Consider the following 15017-nt stretch of genomic DNA (forward strand, 5'->3'; position numbering starts at 1 on the left):
CGGACAATGTGTTGGTTCACCAAACTCTCCACACTTAGGCTCATAGTCTGGGTCAAGATATCATCGAGACTGTTCGGGTTTAGCCTATCTCGATCCTCCCAAAGGCAGATGGAGGCTCCCAAAACCTTAGCCAAACCCGGATTCTCCCGAACAATTCAGTTCTTCTCCAAGGAATGGATCAGTACTTGAGCGCCGCGGGAGAGGGTCCTCGAGGTAGGTTGGGAAGGACCCCCTTTTGCACTCGAAGCAACTGGAGGGGGTGGTGGCAGCTCTTCTTGACGAGGAGGAGACTGAACCACTTCTATTTCAGGAGCCGGCGGTCCTGAGGGCTGGGATGAGCCTCCCTGCATCTCTACTGAGTTATGCCTGGGCATCAGGAGATCGGCCATCGACATCGGATAGATGTACAGCTCAGATGGGGAGACTATGACTCTCATGAGGATAAGAGAGGTCATCGTCAATGTTATCGCTCCGAACCGAGCCACTGTTGGAACACCCAATGTGGTGAGAAGCCAAATGAACTTCGAAGGGCAGTCACCAATAATAGGAGGGAAATTAGCAGTCTTCTCGCCCGAAATCAGTTCGCCGATTATATCGGTCGACTAACTCGAGATTGACATGATCAATATTCTCGATCTGGATCGGTAAATTAGTCTGGTTCTCTCACTGTCATCAAATATGGCCATAGTGATTTTCTGATCATCGGGGTCAAAAATTTTTAGTCGGTGAACAAGGTGAACAACCGGAAAAAGATCCAAAGCAACTATCATGGCCGGGATTGTTGCCGAAGCAGCTAGAACAGGAAAAGTGAGAAAGAAAGAGGAGAAAATGAAATGCAGAAAAATTTCTCGTTGAAGGTATATATAGAGAAGGTCTGAGCATTTATTGCTAGCAGAAAACAAAGCAGACACCTCAGAAACTGAAGGAATAAATGCTTTGACCAGATCAGCCCGGACGGAGGAGAAGGAACTAAAATGGGAGAGATCGGGAGAGGGGCCCGGCATGAGAGATCGAAAAAGGATCATATTAGAAAGATCGGAAGGGAAGGGAGATCGAAAAGCAAAGAGAATAAGACAACTTCCAATAACTGTCATCATAATCAGAGCCGAGATAGTTAAAGCGTTGCAGACGAGATCAAATCTCCACCGCACGCCTCATTTGCAGAATCGCCCACATTACTGACAGGTGCCAGAGTATGTCATGACAGTCTTGTACATCTCAATCTCCGCCGTTGATCTTACTTATAAGTACAAGCCCTGAGCCCTTGGATCAAAGAAGAAAGAGACAAGACCGGCGCTTTTTATTCCTAGCCCTCGGATCGCCCTTGATAAGAAAATTTTGAGCCGTCAGATTAGAAAAGAGAAAGGACAAATATTCTGAAGAGGATCTCAGCCGTTCATTCTGATTCTCTTTAATTCCCAAGCATCAGATCATGTCCTTTAAAATCTAAACCTTCCATCTCCCTCAAAGAAAATCTTGACCCTTCATTGGGAGCACCCGGTCCCTATAAATACCTGCATGAAAACTGTTGAAAAAAAAAAACGAAGAAAAGAGTGGTGACTATAGTGGAAAGGCTCTGAAACTTAATTCAGTTTTGCTACTCTGCTATTTTTAAGCTTTCAAAATAGGAAAAACTTCAGAAACCAGTTTTCTAAAGTATTTTCTTTGAAGAAGTATTGAATACTGAAACTCTCCATTTTCAGTTCGTTCATTACTTTGTGATATCCTCTCTTAGTTTCAGTTCTGCCCTCATTTCCACTTTCATTTTCCAAGCTCAACCTCATTCAAACTCGGTTGTTGTCATTTCGGTTTGACTGCATTTTAACTTGGTACTCTTCATTCCAAGGCAAACATTAGTCCCCAGACTATTAGCACGCAACTCTGCAACATTCGTGACTCCATAGTTAGTTCAATAGGTTCAACTTCCTACAGATGAGTATCTGAACCGTTGCCCTATTCAGTATTTTTCTTTATTTTCTTTTTATATTCGTAATTTTCATTAAAGCTTGTCTTATGTTAAAAGGTCCCACATAGGTGGTTATTCTCTTGAGTTTATCTTTTGATACATCAGTTCATGTTATTTATCTATTCTTGGTCTTTTATTATCTCTTAATGTAGGTGTTCTTGTTACGGGTAGCGTATAGGTAGTTTGATAAAATGTTGGTAACTGTATCTTAACATGAGAGTTTCTTTAAATAAAAGTTTAGATAATAAATCAGAGAAAATTATAAAGACGAGCCACTAGACTAGCTCAAGAAGGTGACTGGGTAAGGTGGGGAGTCGAAGTAAAATCGAATTTCAGACTAGCAAATGAAATAGAGCAAATATGGCTTGCCAAAAGGTACTGGTAAGGCGACCACATAGGAGATCGGTAAAAATTAAGTCTGGTTTTTCCTATCTAGTCACAAGATACCGATGAGTTAAAAGAAGCTTAATCCGGGTTCCCAGTGTCTTCGGATGCCAGAACCCTTAGCCTAAGGTCCTTGCATGATACGAACCTAATTAAAGTTCAAGAGGTCAGGGGAGAGTTCTTACCTGATCCTCATCCAAACCAAATAGGAGATCGGAGGAGAGTTCTTATCCAAGATCCTTTATCAAAAACTCTAAAATTGCATATTAAAAGAGATCGGATGAGAGTTCTTATCCGATTCTCAATTAAAAATTTTAATAAATATTTAAAAAGAGATCGGAAGAGAGTTCTTATCCGATCTTCCACCAAAACTTTTAATAATCATTTAAAGAGATCGGAGGAGAGTTCTTATCCGATTCTCAACCAAAATTTTAATAAATATGTGGAGATCGGAGGAGAGTTCTTATCCGAGATCCATCATCCAAACTTTAAATAGGGTATCCCCAGAGTTCGGAAAAGCTTTTACCCAGATTTTCTCAAATTCAAATTAAGACAGCACAATACGCAAAGTAACCCCCTAAATAAGACTGATACGCAACACCAACTCACTAAGGGTCATCTAATTTATTTATGTATCTGGGTAACCCGAATTAGTGAAAAATCAAATATACCCTTTTATCAAAGGGATTAAAATCTTCATCTTAACCACCCCCCCCCCCCCTAACTATCGATTTTAATAAAGAGCGAAGGTTAAATCTGCTCGCCCTCATTGAGGGACGAGGTGGGGTTCCTAACACCTTCCCCACCCGTTTACGGACCCCGAACCTAGAATCTCTGTTTTTGAAGTGGTTTCATTTTAATGGTTTTCTTTAATTTCCCTCAAAATTAAAGTGGCGACTCCTCACTCTTTTCCACTTCGGTGAGTGTTCGTCCGGGCGACCGCAAAATACCTTGCGACAAAATGACATGGAAGAATAACAAATTGGACCTTATGGTAGATTTAACCCAATTCAAAATAGAACTCCACGACCTCTTGCATGGGTTTAATCAGCTTAAAGCCTCGTAACATTTTAAGGATTAATTTTATTTTTTATTATGAGTTGTAAAAGTCATTTTAAGGTTTTTAATCTTTATTCTTCTCCCTCTTTCTTTAGTTTAGGACTTAATTTTATTTTGATTGTTTTGAATATTTTCAAATGGACCTTTGGCATATAATTAAACTTAGTAAAGATGCATATCGAGGAGCATGGTAATTAATGGGCTTAAGTACATAACCTAGAAACATTAACATGATTAGAACCCTCATTTTCCACTTATGCATGCACTTTAGATTGAAATGCCTATGACTTTTCTTATATATTCTATATATAACTTGTAAAATAAATTGGCATGTAATTAACTTGGATAAATATACATGTAAGATATGATGGCAAATAAGGTAAGTCTTTTAACTTAGAAACATTACATTATAGGATTTTCTATGTGCACGTACACACATGTTTTTTCTTTAAAGGGTTGAATTCAAATGCGTGTGTAATCTTAGCTTGCATAAATGTATGGTTCAGGAATTTAATAAAAGAAACAATAAAACAGACTTTAGAAATCATTAGTAAGGGCTGGCCCTCGTTGTAAGGTAAGTCCTGGTAGAGAGGGTGTCTAGCACTTTTCCTTTCTTGTACCCACTATCCTGAACTAGGCCATTTGGCTCATGGTAAAAGAAGGATAGTAGACCTTTGCAAGGAGTAAGTTGCCACCCATATTCCTTCTTATGAATTTGCCTCAGTTATTACTTGGGTAGCGACTCCTTTCCTTTACCTTTGTGGTGTTAATATCTAATTATCGTGGTAGTATTGTGAGAAAACGATGCTAAACCAGGTCTTAGGGTCCCACAGCTAGCTGGTTTACAAAATGATTGGGTTCACACAAAGCATGACAAAAAGTCACTTTAGATAAAAATGAGATGAAATTGGTGATTTCATTGAGCCAAATAGCTAATCTCTAAGGAACCTCTAAGAAACTAATCAGCCAATGGAGAACATTTTTGGAATCAATCTCAAAAATTCTCTCATAGTATTGAGAGTGGGAAGGAAGTTGTTGGGTAGAGATGAGCAAAACTTTATGAAGCGCAAGGAGTTTCACTTCATTAGATTTTGATATTTGCACTAGATGAAAGAACAAAAGAGTGCAATACCATCACAATCTCCAAGAATACCACCAATGCCCCCTCATGCTAATACAAATAATGATGAGAGTTTTTATGATGAACTAAATTCGTCCCTAATTTAAGATTAGCAATTAATTTTTAAGATTAATGATGAGTTTAATTAGTTCATAATAAAAATTCTCATCATTAAACAATATTAATAGGGTCCAATTTAACGAAATGCTCATAATACGCCATTTTTGGTTGCTGTGAGTGAGTTAGGGAACTTCAAGTTTTCAAAAAGTATAAAAAATTGATTTATTTAGTTGAAAATAAATATTTACTTCCTGAAAGGTAAAATGCCTTTTTTTTCCCTCCACTTTCCAAAAAGTAAATTACTTACCTTAAACAATGTAACTTACTTCCTGAGAATTCGTATATGAAGCAAACAAGTTAATTGTTTAGGCTTACTTGCCTACTTATGTTTGAGAAAACGAAATATGTTCACTTATCAAAGACTTGGTTGCACTTCCTTTTTCTTTCCAACTTTCAATAATGCATTCACATTGAGGTGGACTTTTAACTTGGAAATTAGCTAGATAGTGTAAGACCTAAGACATATATTTGAACACTTGTTTCTACATGATAGTACAATATGGATTAACTATCAATATATCAACATAACCAATCGTGGCCAAGTAATTAGGAAGTGGGTTTCTTGAGGACTAACTAATATATATTCACCTTATTAAACACATCTTTTCATTTCTTGTATAAATTAAAGAAATGTATCAGTAATAGTCATCAAGTTCTTTTTTGTTTAATACCAGTAGGTGGGAATGGAAATATCCAATCTGCTCTGACTGGTAACTCATTCTTGTCCCGCGAATAATAACAAGACAGAAATGAAATTAAGTAGGTATTCCTCGATTTTTATTGTATAGGGAGAGTATATTTTAATTTTTTTAAAGATTATAATATAATATTACAGTTTAGCCAATTGAGATTACGTATACATTTGCATGCGATGTAAAACTGAAAGGCCTGATAGAGATCACAGAGAGAAATACCAAAATTTTAGTTTTGTTAATGGGCCCTTCCTTTTTTGAAAAAATAAATCTTTTCAAATGATTATTATTTATAAAGTATGTTAAACTGTGGTTGGGAAAAATATTTTTTAAATATATTAATTAAAAATATTAAAATATAATTTAAAGTTAAATTTATATGTTTTAATTATAAAAATATTAAAATAATTTTTTTTAAATTAATTTTTAAAATAATATTTAAAATATTATTTTTTTAAAGTAATTTTAACCTCCAATTATAATGCCAAGTAAAATATATAATACTTTAATTTTTTTTTTTAAGTCGGAAAGAAAGAGTTGCTCTTTCGGATAATCAAGATTTTAGAGCAACTGTCTCTCTCTTTCTTTTTTTTTTTTTCTTTTCTTTTCTTTTTTTTATTTTACTTTTTTTTTTTTTACTTTAAAGAAAGAGCCATTCTGTCTGATAATCAAGATTTTAGAGTAATCATTTTTTTATTAATAACACCACCACCACTCCACATGTGTCTCATCTAATTCTTTCAACTTGGTGATCACCGGTGCTTGTATATATTTACCTAATTAACAGGGTCAAAATTCCACAATAATAATTAAATTATTAATTTAATTTATTTTATCAAATTTTAAAATGTAAAGAGTGAAAGACTTGGAAGTTTGGACTTCTCCATTTTCCTATTTTAATGATGAAAAAGTGAGAAAAATACTTCTTATCGTTCACCACATCAATTATATTTGATCCATTTCGTCTCTATTAAATCTAAAAAATGATTTTATTCACTATTTTTTAAAAACTAGTAAAATATATTTTAAAAAACAGTAAAAAGTAAATAAAATTAAAATTTTTATTTTAGATTAAAAATAAGAATAATAAAAATATTTATTAGTTAAACTAACATTAAATAGTAAAAAAAATTGCTTGTAATTTGTATTTACTAAATGAATTTATTACCATTAAATAGACTTGGACATTATATAAATATTTATATATTAAATATAGTTTTGAAAAGTTTTAAAGGGCAAATGATCCCTTCTATATGTGAGCCATGGGAGCATAGGTGATATTGAGTAGGGTCAATTGACCCATTGAATTAGAAAAAAAAATTAAGATAATTGAATTATATAAGATATTTATTTATTTGCTTTCTATAAATTATTTAAAAAAATAGAGTTTGTTTATAATTTAAATAAAAATAGATTTAAACAGATCAAATTTAAAAAACCAGCTAATTTATAAATTTTTATTTTCAAATTGAATCTTTTAAATGGCATATAAAAGTTTGATTATCCAACAATTTTTCTATAAGATTAATTAATTATTGTTCAGGTTTTATTAGTTTGTTCCAATTTTTTTTTATTTGAAAGTTTATATATGTGTATAATTTATAAGTCATTTTTCTTATATTTACATATTATTTTTATGAATTAATTTTATTAAAAATGACTCATTTTAAATAAATTTTGGCTGCCCACCATGAGAGATTGAGGTCATGTCCCCTTTTCAATCTTCATGTAGCTTCACAAAGTATTACTCCATCCATCCAATTTCAATAATTTTTTAAGATTTTTATATAAAAATTAAAAAAATAATTAAATCACATTATTTTTATAAAAAAATAATAATTTATTAAATTACTCTTATAGTATCATTGGAGTGTACAAAAATATTAAAAGAAATATTAAAAAGAGATAATTACATTTGAAATAATAATAAATAAGAGTGAAGTTGAAAAAAAATTAATATTTTCTTAATTTTCTAAAATAGTAAATAAAGTCGGACAAAATTTTTTTTTCTAAATAATGTATTACTAATATGGCCCTAATTAATATGCATTGAAAAATAAAATTCATTAGTTTCAAGAATAATTTAATAGTATGAGTTATTTAATTTTTAGTTGAGCAGTATAAATGGATGCTATATTAGGAAAAGGGAAACAAAATTTATTACTTTAATTATATTTACTATATTTTCTTTTTTTTAGAATAATTATATTTTCTTAAACTATATGAAAATAAAAGTAAGTCTATTTTTGTGAGATTGATAGAATATAAAGAGATCGTATTGGAAGTTGACATTATTGGTTAATCGAAATATACAAAATATTTTATTTACTAGTTTACTAATATCAAACATATTTAATATGCATTAGAAAAATAAAATTTATTAGCCAAAAAATAATTTAATAATATCAGTAGGTTTTTTTTTTATGGAGCAATATGAGTGAAGAGTGTATTAAAAAAAAAACAAAATTTATTGTTTTTAACTATATTAATAACAATCTTTAAACTATGTAAAAATAAAGTAAGCATATTTTTATGGGAAAAAGGTTGTATAATTTGAAATAATAATATATTACGAAAATACTAAATAAAATTTATTACTTTAACTATATTAACTATATTTTCTTAAACTATATGAAAATAAAAGTAAATTTATGGTTGTGAGATGATGGAATATAAATTGATGGTGTTGGAAGTTCATATCGTTGATTAATTAAATTATACTTTCTCTGTCCCATAAAATAATTTATTTACTAGTTTACCAATATGCACCATATTTAATATGCGTAAAAAAAATAAAATTAGTTACCCCAAAATAATTTAATAATATCAGTTATTTATTTTTTTTAGCAATATGAGTGAAGAATATATTAAAGAAAAACAAAACAAATTTTATTGTTTTAACTATATTAATTATAATCTTTAAACTAAGTGAAAATAGATTAAGCATATTTTTATGGGATAGGGAGAGTATAATTTGAGATAATAATATATTAGAAAAAGACCAAACAAAATTTATTTTATTACTTTAACTATATTAATTATATTTTCTTAAACTATTTGAAAATAAAAGTAATTCTATTTTTGTGAGATAGATGGAATATAAATGGATGGTGTTGGTTGGTTAATCAAATTATACTTTGTCTATCCCATAAAATAATTTATTTACTAGTTTACCAATATGCACCATATTTAATGTGTATTGAAAAATAAAATTTATTAGCCCCAAAAATAATTTAATAATATGAGTTATTTATCTTTTTTTTATGGAGCAATATGAATGTTTATCTTTTTTTTTTTTTTTATGGAGCAATATGAGTGTATAGTATATTAAAGAAAAAAAATTTATTGTTTTAACTATGTCAATTATAATCTCTAAATTATGTGAAAATAGAGTAAGCATATTTTTATGAGACAGAGAGAGTATAATTTGAAATAATAATATATTAGGAAAAGATTAAACAAAATTTATTACTTTAATTATATTAATTATATATTTTTTTTAAATATATGAAAATAAAATAATTCTATCTTTGTGAGATGGATGGAATATAAATTGATGGTGTTGGAAGTTCAGATTGTTAGTTAATCAAATTACACTCTTTCTATCCCATAAAAATATGCTTACTCTATTTTCACACAATTTAGAGATTATTGTTAATATAGTTAAAACAATAAATTTTGTTTATTTTTTTTTCCTTTGATATACTCTTCACTTATATTGCTTTATAAAAAACAATAAATAACTCATATTATTAAATTATTTTTAGGCTAATAAATTTTATTTTTTAATTCATATTAAGTAGGGTGTATAGTAATAAATTAGTACATAAATTATTATTTCAAAAAAGAAAGTGACTTATAATTTGAAATAGATAAAAAAAAAATTAAAAATAAGTCTATCTTTATAGGACAAAGGGAGTGGACCTCGCCAAGGGCTAGTTCAGAATTAGGACCGGTCAAACTCATTTTTTACTCGAACCGTATATGAACCGAACCAAATTCAACTAGAACACAACCAGATGATTCAGATTGAACCACTTTTTTTTAATTTAAAAAAATAAAAAAATAATAAAAATTTTGAACTGTTCAATTCGGATTTAAGTCAAGTTATAATCAAAACTGAACCAAAACTAAAACAATGAGAATTCACAATTTCGATATCAATTCATTCTTTTAAATGAACCAAAATCAATGATACCAAATTGATTCAAACTAGAATCAGCCTGGTGGCCAGTTTAGAAGGGAGTATCAAAATTCACCTAAAACAATTCAAGGACTTAGATGCTTCCGCCTCAAATAATTGGTACAATAATTGCTCCTCCAAACGCAATTTTCTCCATAATTACAACAACTATTAATGAATCCTACTTGTAGTAAGTCAATAATTTCTTCTAATTCTTCGCATGTTTAATGTTCCTTATTGTCTTCCACATCAGGCTAATTAATTCAATAGTTTGAGATTTTTTATTATTATTTTATCTTAAAATTTTTTATGATAATTAAAAAAGCAATTAAATCACTTGAATTATAATAAAATATTTTTTATTTAACTAAATTATCCTTTATTTCACTTAATTATTTCAATCTCAAAAATTCTCTATCCATTAATTTGCCTCTAAAAATTTCTTAAGAGATAAGGGACAGTGATAATATGAGTTTTAAGAAATTATAGAAATAATTATCATATTTAATAGAAATAAAGGTAAAATTGAAAAAAAAAATTATATAGATCTCAAAATATATATAACACGTATAAAAAAAAATTTAATTGATTGGTTATAAGATATTTTTTAACGATATAAGATTTTTTTATTTTTTTAAGAAAAGAGGAGAGTTTACTAGCTTTCTGAATTTTCCATCTCCATATCATATATATTATTTCTAGGTTCTTTTTCCAGCTAAAGATTTGAATTTTGAACACATTTCTGTTACATGTGATCATCCTTAAGTGTGCTAATTCAGAAAACCTTATACCTAATTTTTGAAAAAAAAAATTGAAATTCAAGAAAGAAACTATATATATATAAAGAAAGAAAATGATATTTTCTTATAATTAAGTTGAAATTGAACTTCTTTAATTATTCTATATTTTTCAATTATGAATTTTTATTTATTTAGTTTAATTTAATTTATCTCATATTCTCCATTTTATTTTTATTTAAGAAGCGTTTAGTATAAAATTAAAAAAAGTGAAAGTTAAGTATTACGCTGGTAAACTTTAAATTAGTAATTATTATGGGATTAAAAAATAATTATTTATATAATATAGTTAATGGCATTTGGTAAGATTTAAATAAAAAAAACTTAAATGAAGGTATGGTATTACTACATTTGTTAAGCTTCGTTTACATAATACTTTCAAAATTAACATTTAACCCTAAAGAAGGTTTAAATGTTAGGAGGATTAAAAATTAAACTATTCTTTTATAATATCTAAATAGCAATAATAAAAAATTAAAAATTATAAAAATAATAATTACATTTTGTTAACCTCGTGTCACATGCTCCGTTAGTCCTAATTTCTTTTCCCCACCTACCTTTATAGTCCAATATATGGAAAATTTTCAATTGAATTTACGATATTTAACTAAATCTTGAGTTATACTAACTCATAAATGAAAAAGTCTAATGACTAGCATAGCTATTTAGCCTTTTTTATATAACTGTTGAAAGGATAGTTAACTCTAAAAATATGAAAAAGTAACAAAAGATGGTAATTACACTATAACCATTAGCTACATGACATGAATTAATAGATCAAACCTTGATTAAGACACATATATATAAGAAAGATTTCATGATGGGCGGCTAATTTAATTTTATAGGTAATAATGGGCGCAAAGATTAATAACAATAAGAATAAAATAATGGGTTTTCATTTTCCCATCTTTCTCACTCAAGTTGCTGTACGTATGGGTATCATTATTAGGGTCTCTAAAAGTCCATGCATCAATTCTGAAAAATGGTATCAATAATTTATCCAATATGGTCAATGGGTATATTTTCAAATTTGTCATCCAATGCAAGTCATTAAAAATTTCATTTCCTTTGCGTGCCTTCCCTTCTCTTCTCTCTTTGAAAGTTCCACAACTACTCCTTGTATATTCTTTAGATAATTTTTATAACCTGAATTTTTTTTTTAATTTTAATTTTATTTTTTAACTTTCATTTGTTTCTAAACAATTTCTAAATTTTAATTTTATTTTATAAAAATTCTTCTAATAGGCTAGGTTTGCAAATTAAAAAACTAATAAAATTACCTTTTTATCTTATTTCTTCTCAAACTAAAAAAAAAATCAACCATTTTAACTATCATCTAGACTTATTATAAAAATATCAATATCATTACAATAATATGCTTCCTGAAAAGATGAAGATTTACCCTTCACCGAAAAATGCTAAAATTACATTTATAAATGCAATACTATAGTTTAGAGGAATTTTTTAATTTAAAAATCTACCATTACAGATTACAGAGATTTTTTATGAAAATTAAAATTAAATAATAAAAATAAAATACGAAATAAAATTCATAAATGAGCTATAAAATTGATCCCATATTCTTTTGAACGCCCTTTCCGCAGTGGTGGGAACTAGTCTTGCCGAGGAATCGTAGACGCTAAGTAATCCTTGTTTGAGGATACATATCCATGTATGTCTCCTTTGTAGGATTACATGTGTTGTTGGCTACCTAACACTTTCCCTATTAGGTTATTGGAGCTACCCACTTAAGAAGATTTTGAATTTGGTTAAGAAAACTTGAAATGGGCAGACAAATTGTTTGTTTTTCTTCATAAAATTAATTATATTACTTATTAAAATGATTGATGGTTCAATTATTGAAATATTTTTTATTTTTATTAAATTTTTAATAGAATTCAAATTTCAAACTTCACAATTTTAGAAATGATTCAAGAATCTATAATTAAAATTTATTTATAATTGTTGAAAATTATTTGTTACCTTATATTATTATTATTATAATGACACACTACGGCATATATTTGAAGATATTCACTAAGTAATATTTACTTATATATAATTTGAACTTAAATAATTAAAATTTAAAAATTTAAATGCTCAAACTTTAAAAATTTTGTATAGGAGTAAGCAAGGTTTTTGAGATCTCAAATTGAATTGGAAAATGGTATTGAACTGAACTGATTAGAAATTATTTTCATTTGGTTTTAGTTTTTCAATGAAAATTGAGTTGAAATATTATCAAAATCGTATTGAAATCGTATTAAATTAGAACCAAGTCAAATAATTGATAACATATATTTTTATATTTTTTTAGATATGTTACATACTTTGAATATAATTATGAATTAAATATAAATTAATATTTTATTTTATTTATTTTTTTAATAATTTTAATTATAAATATATTAAATTAATTTATAATTTTTAATTATCAGTATATTATTGTATTATATGATATACTTTGTTTTTAATTATAAATATACATGACTATCGATGATAAAAATTATATAAAATTATTTTAAAAATTAAAATATTAATAAATCAAACTAAATCAAAATATCAAATAATAAAAAATTAAATTCACGTCGAAAATTCAATTCAATTTTAATTTCTAAACGGAAATGAAATCAAAATCACATAAACCAAAGGGCTAGCTCTACTGCTGTGCTTTGCAAATCCAACTAGGTTTCCATAACCTTATATAAAGTCTCCACGATAGCACCCAAGAAGTCAAAATAAAATTGGAGCAGGTAATCCATACGAACAAAATTAAATCATTGCTAATTATCTGTTTTTCTCTAGCTAGGTCTTGTTTCGTGTTAATTTAAATCATCAGTCATTTAAATTTTATTTTTCAAAATCAGATCAAGTTATTTTATATTATTAATCGATTTAATTTTACTATATTAATTTTAATTAGATTATATAAATCATTAAATTGATGTTTAATTTTAAAAATTATTTGATTTTAAACAACTTTATAAATTTCAATTATTTCAATCAAGTTGATAATATAATTAATGAGAAATTTTTGTTTAAAATATAGATATGTATATCTCATAAATTTAATTAGTGAGTCTCATCATATATTTTTATTTATGATAGATCAAATATAAGCAAGTAAAAAAAAATATAATCTTAGTTAAAAATAGTTGCAGAGCAAGATTAATTCCAGCTTCAATAACATATATTTACGTTGTTATAGTTAAAAAGTTCGTAATTAGATTTTGAATTGAGTCGATCAGTCGATTTCATGATGAGTACTTATCAACTTGTTCCTTCTATCAATAATGCCCTACTAACCTTAGTTGGTCGGCTTGTGCCTCCTAGGGGTTGGATTTTAATGCAATAATTAACTTGAAATGCAATAATTAACTTGAATTAAATTGCTTTCGTAAGAAACTTGTGCCCCTTGGATTCTGCTTCTAGTCCTTTGCTTTTTTGCCCGCACGTAGTCATTTTTCATTAATTATTATGTCTAATTTACGTGTATCATGGTTTGTTGACTTTTAATTACGCCATAAATTCAAGAATGGATCTCACATGGGTTGTCTCGTGTGTGTGTATATATATATATATAGAATGGATCTCACATGGGTTGTAATTTGAGAAAATTACTTTTACTTAATTAATTATTATGCACCGGAAAGAAAACATTATCAAGTCTCTCGAATTAGGGAATTCTCTTTCCTGCGTTGTTCAATTCAATTTTTATCATTTCTCCATTTTACTACCTTAAATTATTGGAGTTCCTAAAGTGAGGAACACCGTAACCTCTATTCATTGTGTGTAGGTTCCACGTAACTACCATTCAAAGGCCAATAGAAAAAGAATCGCATCACTTGGCCCATGTTTGAAAGCGTTGTTTCAGGGGAAGAAAATAAAGGAGAGAAAATAAAGAAATTATAAAAGTGTCTCTTTGTTTATGTTAGGGAGAAAAATAAGGGAAAAAGTAACTTTTTAAATAATAAAATATCTATTTAATTCTTTTCATTTGAAATTGAAATAAATAATTGTAGGAAAAAAAATAATTTACTTATTTTCTACACACTTTCTCTCTAAATTGAAGAGAAAATGAATAATGATTTTTATTTGTTATTTTTTGCCTTTATTTTTCTTCCTTTTCAATTTTCTCTCATTCCAAACTAAAGAAAAGAGAAAATATTTTTATTTTTTCTTCATAATTTTCCTTCCTTCCTATTTCCCTCCAATCAAAATATAGACTTAATATTCAAGAAATTAAAATATGAGTTTAATATTTTTAATAAAAAAATAATTATTTAACAAATCTAGCAGGCAAGTACTTATCTTTAGTATATGTATTTTTTTTTCCTTTCTTTATTAATGCTATCTTTGAATTGGAAAAAAATAAGGGAGGAAGAAAAATTATGAAGGAAAAAAAAATTTTTTTTCTCCCTTCTCTTATTTAAAAATAGGAAAAATTAGAAAGGAAGAAAAATAACAGTGAATAATAATAAATAAATAAATAAATATCACTATTTATTTTCTCTTCATTTTAAAAAGAAAGTGGATGAAAAATTTTGATAATTAAAAAAATAATAAAAAATAAATAAAATTATCCCTTTACTCTCATAATTATTTATTTTAATTAAAATAATAAAATAAAATAAATATTTAAAAAGCTACTTTTTCTCTTATTTTCTTTCCTAACATTCAATTAAAAAAAAAAATT

The sequence above is a fragment of the Hevea brasiliensis genome, chromosome 4 (assembly GCF_030052815.1).
Source record: "Hevea brasiliensis isolate MT/VB/25A 57/8 chromosome 4, ASM3005281v1, whole genome shotgun sequence".
NCBI lineage: Eukaryota > Viridiplantae > Streptophyta > Magnoliopsida > Malpighiales > Euphorbiaceae > Hevea > Hevea brasiliensis.